Source organism: Engraulis encrasicolus, chromosome 13, assembly GCF_034702125.1.
Source record: "Engraulis encrasicolus isolate BLACKSEA-1 chromosome 13, IST_EnEncr_1.0, whole genome shotgun sequence".
Taxonomy (NCBI): Eukaryota; Metazoa; Chordata; class Actinopteri; order Clupeiformes; family Engraulidae; genus Engraulis; species Engraulis encrasicolus.
Window position 1 is genome coordinate 10,535,150 of NC_085869.1, and position 10,000 is coordinate 10,545,149.

At 38.0% G+C, this 10,000-nt stretch overlaps 1 long non-coding RNA gene across 1 annotated transcript in view; it reads left to right on the top strand.

The window, feature by feature from the left end:
* The window catches only part of LOC134460666 (uncharacterized), an 8,375-nt gene extending 582 nt beyond the window's left edge, over positions 1 to 7,793 (top strand). Inside the window, exons 2-6 of the long non-coding RNA XR_010037139.1 lie at positions 1,600 to 1,702; positions 1,831 to 1,929; positions 2,747 to 2,852; positions 2,973 to 5,293; positions 7,550 to 7,793. This is a non-coding gene — a long non-coding RNA (uncharacterized LOC134460666). The remainder of the gene's footprint in view (positions 1 to 1,599; positions 1,703 to 1,830; positions 1,930 to 2,746; positions 2,853 to 2,972; positions 5,294 to 7,549) is intronic.
* The last annotated feature ends 2,207 nt before the right edge of the window (positions 7,794 to 10,000 follow it).

Genomic DNA, 10,000 nt, shown 5'->3' on the forward strand with positions numbered 1-10,000 from the left:
AGACAATGCCATATATACAGTGAATAACGAAACAGTTTCTTGTTCAGGATGGTAATTTGCAATGAATTTGTCTTCAGACCATACCTCCGCTAACAGGCCACTATTATAACTACCGGTATGCTAACTTAGCCCTAGGTTGTTTTCACAACTTTGTTGGAAAGTTTGTGTTTTGTTAGAAACAAACTCTACGAAATTTACAATATATATTTGCTCCGAAAGAGCTATAAACTTGTCCAGTGGTGCCAAAACACCCATGTCAGAGTCAAGACCTAGCTAAATGTCCGCTAGCAACATAGCTATCAGTGGTTTCTGGAGGAGGGTCTGAGGGAGTGCTTCCCCGCCGGCCAGAGATTGTTTGCGCCGGCCTCTTCACCTGAAAGAGCTAGCGCTGCATGATGAGGTGGTTCGCTAGCAACAATTAGCTATAGTCTAACGGTTAAATCATGTTGCCTTTGTTGAGGGATGTTTGAAATAGCCCGATGTATTCATAACTTAATATTGGTTTCTTGTTAGAAACGAACACATTTTGAATATAATTTTGTTCTGAAGTTACAACATGCCAAGTTAGTGTTGTAAGCCTGCTGGCGCCAAAGTTAAGAGCTAGCTAAATGTCCGCTAGCAACATTAGAGCTAGCCAAACTGAATAATGAATCTCTTGTCCGCTAGCAACATTAGCTAGCTAAAGTCTTTTTTTTTTTTTGTTAAAAACGAACTCCCTTTGAGTATAATTATGCTCTGAAGATATACAGTTAATGTACTTGAGTCAAAGTAAAACACAAATACCATAGAGAAGAGCTATCTAGAACTTCGTTAGCAACATCAGCTTATCTTTTCGCTGACTCAGAAGCTTGAAGTAGCCACAACTTATGCCTGATTTTTATTGTTAGAAACGAACTCATTTTGACTATACACTTGCTCTAAAGTATGTTTTAACACATGTGCCTTTCCCTGTTCGTTGTGTAAAGGAAGTGAGTAAGTAAACTGATTCTGAACTTGTTATTGTGCACAGTGTGCTGTTTTGTCCCATTCTGTTACTGCCAACTCTGGACTGTTCTCTCTGTTCAGTGAGAAACCACTGTCAGCCATCAGATCGTGTTCTTTTCAATAAATANGCATTGCCTATTTGACAGATTTCTCCTGAAATAATGAGCCCAGAAACACCCAGATGTGTAGGGTGCTTAATTTTTGGCTTGATCAAAGATGCTTAATGTGTATGTTACTGCAATAAATATTTAGATTTCTTTGCCCATCCTTTTTGGATCTACTAGTAGGCCTAGTGATGTTAGAGGTCTTAACAAGTGGGCTATGCATCAGATTTCATTTCAAGTGATGAGTAAAATATCCAGAGATATATATAATCTGTTCTTTGTGCCCTCTAGCTTAGCACACTGAATTCTTTGAGCCATCTGGTGTCAATCCGTGTGGCAAAATGATCAATGAAAACAATTTAAGAAATGCATCTTATAGATGTTTCATATTGTAGGTCTACAGCCTATTGTGTCATGGTGGTGTTATCATTTTTCAAACTTTATTTTTGTGTAATAATTAGGCATATTGATACATAATCATGTTCATGTTTTGTGCTGTCTTGCTTTGCAGATGACAGAATATTGCTGAAGGATCCTACATGGAAGCTGGCTGATTACACGGAGTGATTCCTCTGGTGTGGTGTACCTCAGAGAAATAAACACTGTTGCAAGAGGTGAGTTCAAGTTTATAAAGTCACACAAAACCTATCCATGTATTTTTAAAAAGTCAAAGTTCTAACTTGCTCTGTATTTCATGCTGTCAATATGAGATGCATTCTAATGTTGTGTGTTATTATTGCAGCTGAGAAGATGGCCAAGATATCCTTATTGCTGGATGGTAGCTCTGGTCGTAGTGGACCATATCTGCAAATGCTTCTGAACATTGACAGAATTTCTAAAGGTTAGCAACCATTCACAAATTTACACCACATGTATGTGTGTTTCAAATGTCTTAACAGTTTGAAGCACACACTGTTAATCAGAGATGCGTCTTCATGCCGTGTGTTATTTTGACAGGATAGTTAAGGAATAATGGCAGCTGCCTGGTTACAGTACATTAATCCCCTTTGTAGCACCATGTCTAAAAATGCTGAGAAAAATCAGTTTGTAAATGTAAGCATTTTTTTATAACTCTGCACCAAATGTGTGTTTCAAATGTCTACTATCTAACAGTCTGAATAACACACTCATACATGACATGACCAATATGTTATGTGCTCGGAGCGGCAGTTTACAAACGCACCCTTAGTGCCTTCTGCTGTTAGGCCAATGACACTGAGCCCACCGTTTCATTGATTGGAGTATTTGGGTTACATTTTGTCAATTTGCTGTATTTTCCAGGATCGTTGAGGACTCCTCCTCTATGTTTGACATCTTAGATTAGATTTAGATTTAGATTTAATTTCAAGTGATGAGTAAAATATCCAGAAAGAGAGATAATCTGCTCTTTTTGCCCTCCAGTTTAGCACACTGAATTCTTTGAGCCATCTGTTGTCAATCCGTCTGGGAAAATGATCAATGATATAAAACAAACAAAACAAAAAAACATTTTACATGTATACAGACATGTATCTTTTAGATGTTTCATACTCTAGGCCTATTCATCATCATATTGTGTCGTGGTGGTGACGGTGTTATCATTTTTTATTATTTTCTTGTAATAATTAGGCCTATAAATGCATAATCATGTTCACGTTTTGTGCTGTCATGCTTTGCAGATGACTGAGAATATTACTGAAGGATCCTACATGGAAGCTGTCTGATTACACTGAGTGATTCCTCTGGTGTGGTGTACCTCAGAGAAAATAAACACTGTTGCAAGAGGTGAGTTTAAGTTCATGAATTCACACAAAACCAATCCATGTATTTTATAAAAGTCAAAGTGCTAAACATGCTATGTATTTCATGCTGTCAATATGAGATGCAAATTAATGTTGTGTGCAGCTGAGAAGATATCCTTATTGCTGGATGGTTGCTCTTTGGTCGTACTTGAGCCCCCTGGACCATGTCTGCAAATGATTGTGTTTGATATGAAGTACTATTTGTACATAGTTTGTTTGCACAGGCAAAACTCCTTCTTCTTGTGGACTTAGTTTTCGTTTTTGGAATATGACAGAACTGTAGGGTCATGCTTTTCTGGTAGTTTCATCAATAATTTTGGTTTCACTTTTATGATTGTATGTGAAGTAACTTGCTGTATATTTGTATATAGTTCGCTTGCAGAGACAAGACTCCTTGCTCTTGTGGATTTGTTCTTGACATAGGTTTCAGTTTTGGAATATGACAGAACTGTAGGGTCATGCTTTTCTGTATATTTGTATATAGTTCGTTTGCACAGACAAGACTCCTTGGTCTGGTCTTGTGGACTTGTTCTTGACGTAGGTTTCAGGTTTGGAATATGACAGAACTGTAGGGTCATGCTTTTCTGGTAGTTTCATCAATATTTTTTTTTTTTGTTCTGTGATTGCATGTGAAGTACAACTTCCTGTATGTTTGTATATAGTTCGCTTGCACAGATAAGACTCCTTGCTCTTCTGGAAACTTGACGTAGGTTTTAATTTTGGAATCTGAGGATTATATATGGATTATAGAATATGAAAATGGATTTTTGACATAGGACTCTATTTCCTAGTTAACAAGGGTATTGTAGATTTGTGGGGACACTAAATATGTAGACATGCTTGTGTGTTGTGCAGTCATTCAGATAGCATAAAGAAAGTGTACAAATCATCCACTAGATGGCACTGTCAAACCACAAATGGAAGAGCAGAGACGAATGATCCTAAGAATTAATTCTGATTGGGAAAATTGCAATTTTCATACATGAAAAGGGAGATCTTATCCATGGTCCACCATTTTGTATTTCCAGAAATAGACATTTTTAGCTGAAAAGCTTAATATACCGGTAATAATTTGGTCATACTAGTAAACATTACTTCATTACCGGTATTTAGTAAATATTAATGAAAACCAAGATAGAATTTGGCAGTAGACGGCACAGTTTCACTGAGCAACATAGTTGCAATACCTATTCTGGCCATCTTTTTAGAGCTTCTTATCTACTAAAGATGTACCGTAGACATGCTTGTGTGTTCTGCAGTCATTCAGATAACATAAAGAAATTGTACAAATCATCCACTAGATGGCACTCTAAGACCACAAATGGAAGAGCAATGACGAATGATGAATTAGGCCAGGGGTTCCCTTACATGGCAAGGTCCCCAGTATACTAGTGGATCTTAGCTGAGTCCCTCACCCTTAAAGGTGCACTGAGTAATATTTTAGTAGGTTCTTTTCAGAAGTTATACTGCCCATACACAAATGTTGCCTTTTTCGTGACTACTTGCCACCCCCATCACATTGTAAGAATTCATTGTGACTGGGAAAATGGCACTTTTCATACATGAAAAGGGAGATCTTATCCATGGTCCGCCATTTTTGAATTTCCAGAAATAGACATTTTAGCTGAAAAGCTTAACATAATTTGGTCATATTAGTAAATATTAGTTCATTATTTAGTAAATACTAATGAAAACCAAGATAGAATTTGGCATTAGACGGCACAGTTTCACTGAGCAGTATAGTTGCAATACCTATTCTGGCCACCATCCTACACAGTGCACCGTTAATATGGAATATTACTGCCAATAGGCCATCTTTTCCGCCCTTCACATCTCTATTGGCACATTCCTAAATCGTGGAAACATACTGTAAGACACATGGGTCTAAGAGGGTAGGCTATGCCTTTTCCCCCACACATATAGGCGTACACATTCTACATGAGGGGTGCTGGTCACAGGGCCAGTTTTTCAAAATTCCTTCCATTAAAAGGACTGAACAACATATTACACATTTATGTCTATATTCACATTCATTACACATTCATTTCTATATGCAGCCCGATGTCTCCGCGGGCAGCCATAGTTTACTCACTGTAAGGGAAACACTGGTAGTGTGAATTCGTAGAGGGATGCGATTTGACATTGGTGAAACCCCAACATCATACAAATTAGATGGTCCCAAAGCTTTCACGAAAAGATCAAATTTGGCAATAGGCAGCACAGTTTCAATGAGAATCATAGTTGCAATACCTACTCTGGCCACAAACGTACATGGTGCACCTTTAAAACAACTGTGAATCCCAGTGTAATGTAATGTAATGCTGCAAGATGCTAAGTGTGTCTGTCTTTTTTTTTAGGTCACTGCTACTGCAACAGATGTCGCAAGTCTTTCTCTGCCCAACGCCCCAAGGCTGTTTGCACTTGGTAAGGTGAACACAATGGAATGAGTAATTAAGCTTAGTCAGATACTTTTGTCAGATACTGACTTAAGTCAGCACAGACTTTAGCCAACAATGAAACCAGTTGGAATGTCACACTTTTTTCTAGGTCAAAGTTGGAGCGTTCCTATTCATTTTTTCTACAGGGAGACATTAAAAGAGATACTAGGTGAATAGGCTAAAATTTGAGTAGTTTGAGTAAAACTTCAGTAGCTAATTCAAACTTTTGACAAAGATTTTTTGTAGCCTATTGCAAGTTGTCTGAAAATGATGATTAAATATGCATGAGATGACAACCAGGCAAGTGTTGAGGGGGTGTTAGGAGACTGATGAGAGGAGGGGTGCTTAGTGTCATTTGGGGGCATTTTGGCCTATTTTATTTTTAATAGGCCTACTAAGGGTTTTGATGAGGTCAATGGGGTGTTGGGGAAACTTACTATGAGAACCACTGCTCTATCATGATAAAAACCTATTTTATCAAGCTATCTACCCAACCCGCCATCAGACATGACAGCTAAGTCATGGAGTAAGGTTGGCAGTTCTCATGTTCACTGTCCCTTGGTCGCTAATAACTACAGTATGCTCAAAATTCACCATTTATGACTTTTTTTTAGCTAAATCCTCTCCCCCCTAGTCTGAGACTGTTATACAAGATCATCCACTGCGCACAACACACACGTGTGCACCTGCGTTTGCGCGCTTGCACTGCGCCGCTCCGCGCCGCCCCGCGCCGCGCCCTTGTCACCTTTTTCACCCCTGACCTGTTTGCATGCCTGCAGTTTCTACATGGCGCTTCGCGTGCATAGTAGGCTGTATCAACATGGTATAATTTCGCAACATCGGCAACCTCGTATGCATTTAAGATAGTGTTAGTCATGTCAACGTTATTGTTTTGAAACTGAAAGATGTAATTGCTGTCAATACCAACAGACAGTCAATTAGTTTCTAGTCGCTGAAACACCTTAAATAACAGCGACAGATAAGAGAGAAGGTGGGAGTCTTTGACAGTGAGAGAAGGCGGGACATATCTCATGCCTGGTTTTTTTTAATTGACAAGTTTTTTTTCTTCTTGTAGGCCCATGTAGACCATCCTAATTTGAGTTTCTAATTTCTAATATATTCGTTTCAGTAGCCTACAATCTTAAATAGCCCTAGTGTAATATCGTATGCAATAATTTGTTTCAGTAGGCCTACATTGGATAGGCATAGCCTACTACTGTAGGCCTATACAATTTAGACTGATAGGTTGGCAAATAGCCTACATTTCCATTGTGGAATATTATATTGGACCTACATAGGTTATCTACACAGTACATATGCAAATTATAATTAATTATTTTATTTTATTAATTTATAAAATATTTTTATTTTATTTATTATTTATTATTATTATTTTTGGATTTCGCGCGCTATGCGATTAATCACAGAAAGTCATTGAGTTAATGCGATTAAAGATTTTCATTTTTGCCCACCCCTAATTGAAAGAAAAATGTCTGCACACTTAAATCCCCTTTGTGTTCTTTTTAATAGGCCAAGCTTTCGGTCTACTGACCTTCCTCAGGGCTCAGTCCGGCTAAACACAGATGCCCACCCCTAATTAAAAGTAATCCGTTATGTTACTACGTTACCCATAAATAACAGTAACGCGTCTACTCGTGCGTTACCAACAATTAAAACTCGTTTGGGATGCGTCTCCGCCTTCAGCAGCTGCCTGCAGCAGCCTCCTTTAGATGCACCGGAAGTACTGCATGTTAATCAATCATTGTAACTGTGGGATGATGACAGGACATTGTCAGCATATTGCACGTTTGATTTGACATTGGACATTGGATAACAACAGGCATTCCCTAAACAAGACCGGAACTTGAATTTAAACTCGACAGTATATGTTTTTTGAAATTGTCCCTCCCTCCCCCGGCTCCGTGTGTGTGTGTGTGTGTGTGTGTGTGTGTGTGTGTGTGTGTGTGTGTGTGTGTGTGTGTGTGCTTGGTGAACAATGTCTGTCTGATCCCAGAATCATTGCATTCGTGGATAGGCAGCTAGCCGCATCACCGGGGGCTGAATGGAGGGAGCGCTTATACTGTGTTTACGCAGCATGCATCAAGCATAGAAATAGGAACAACATGAAATATCACTTCAATAAGACTAACCAAAATTGGGTGTGAAAAAGGCTGGATAGTGTAAGACTCACGAGAATTAAACTTTTTTCAGAATTCCTAATTGTATCCTATTGTGATTACAGGTTCATTCTCAGAATAAACCCAGAGGGCTCCAAATGCCAGGCCAAGTCCATCACCAGCAAGAAGACCGGTAAAAAGGTGCAAAGGAAGAGCAGCAGTGTCAACCCTGTTGTTGCTTCATTCATCAGGGAACTTGTTGATTTTGACTGGCTGAATTATTAATGCTTGACCTTTTGAAGTTCCAATCACTTGTTTCTTTTAAGTAGTTCAGTCCGAGCATTGCACCAAAGGCTCGAGGCCCTGTTGTTCTTGCTGTTTTTTCGATATTGTGTCATGTATAAGACTTTTAAAAGAGTGACTCTATTGCGCACCCTAGCACAGAGATGTTCGGGGCTGGAATATAGTTATAGTTATAGAATATAGTTGAAGCTACGGACTCTGGACCTTCTTTGTGGTATGTACTTATCTCATTAAGATGAACAAAAAAAGGTCAATACGAGCATATGGCCACGCCCAACAGGAAATGAGATATTGGACTGTTTTCCATTTTGCATACATTGGAATTTGAAGCACCCACCACAAACCATACAACAGTTTTGTCTTGATTAATGTTTGGGGTATCTCATTTTAATAGAATAGAATCTTTTTATTTGTCAATGTGAATGAAATAAAAAAAAAAGAAAAATATGTATACAACTGAAGAGTTCAGATGCAAAACCCCCTAACTCCATTTCTGAAGACCTGCACTTTTATATTTTTAGAGAACCCCATTGTTGGTTTGGTTTACATTCATGTACTTGATAATACATATGAATAGTTATATTACATAAATAAAATTTTAAAAATGTGGAATTTTGATAGCTTTGTATTAAATAAAAATGAAACAAGATTATTTTCTGAAATGGCACTTATGGGGTTTTGCATCTAAACTCTTCAACTATATACAAAGGTTATGGATTGTGCATTTGTGAGAAGCAGGACCCCCTTCCTACTGGAGTATGTTGTTAAATTGTTAACCAGTTTTAATTAAACATTTTGATTGCATCTCTTGCATTTGCAGCATTTCTTTACCTTGTAGCTTTTAAAAACTTTTTAATGTGTTTTTGATCTGACTGGTAACTAGAATATCTGAATTATAGGAGAATGTGATGCCTTTGTAGAGCTCCCTGACATTCTCTTGCGGAATGTTGTAAATTAAAATACAACAAAAATACTGTAAAACAAACTACAGTAGTTGAAAAAGTTACTGGCAGCTGGATGCCATTAAAGTACTGTACTCCTTACAATAATTTGGATCAGTACTGTAAATCGATATACAGTAATTGGAATTGGTACTGTAAACTGATATACAGTAATTTGAATGTTACTGGCAGCTGGATGCCAGTAAAGTACTGTACTCCTTACAGTAGTTTGGATTGGTACTGTAAACTGACATACAGTACTTTAGATTGGTACTGTAACTGGATTAACAGTAGTGCTGATTGGTACTGTAAACCAATATACAGTAAGGGTACTGTAAATTATATTACAGTAATTTATTGGCATCCAGCTGCCAGTAAGTTACTGTAAAAACTACAATAATGTTTTTACAGTGTGTGTGTGTGTGTGTGTGTGTGTTTGTGTGTGTGTGCGTGTGCGTGTGCGTGTGTGTGTGTGTGTGTGTGTGTGTGTGTGTGTGTGTGTGTGTGTGTGTGTGTGTGTGTGTGTGTGTGGCTGGTTGGTTGGCCGGTTCCCTGGCTCTGGTTGGCCCTGCAGCTATGTGCAGGGTCACCTGGGTAATGGCGTACACGCTGTCTTAGTGCAGGTTCAATTGTCACAAAAAAGAGGTTTAGGAACATTTCATATAGATTTTTCCAAATTGTGTTTTTTATCAACTACAAACCCCATTGTCTTCGAATCCACCTGTTTCCATTTTTTTCTGAAGTGGAAACGCCCAGAATCCAAGATGGCGGATATGTGGTCATATTCCAACTCAATTGAATGTAATTGAAAGAAACATGTCATATACATTTTTGGAATTGGTGTTTTTTATATTCCTTAGAGCCCCTGAATACAAAACAACCCGTTTCTACCCCCCCACTTAATTTTTATTGCCAGAATCCAAGATGGCTGACATGATATATAGCATAACTTATATATTTAGTGTTTTAAGGTCTCTAAAGTTATTGCTTTTTATTGTATTTGTAATATTCACAATGGATAAAGGACTGAAAGCCCTTACATGAACTTCATCCAAAAATTATTTAATCTGTTGTAAAAATTCAACGTGACATAAAAAAATGGAACCTTCCTCTTTATATAACCAGGTAATGTGTCTCATCCTATTTATTTGTAGTACCCCCGCTGAATACAAAACAACTTTTCCCCATTTTCCCTTTACTTTTAGATACAAAATCCAAGATGGCTGACATTATAGCAAAATAAGGACATTTGGTGTTCTTAGTCTATAAAGCCATTCTGCGGTATTGTACGCCAATTGGTTATATTTTGATAGGCACATTATATGGAATGTC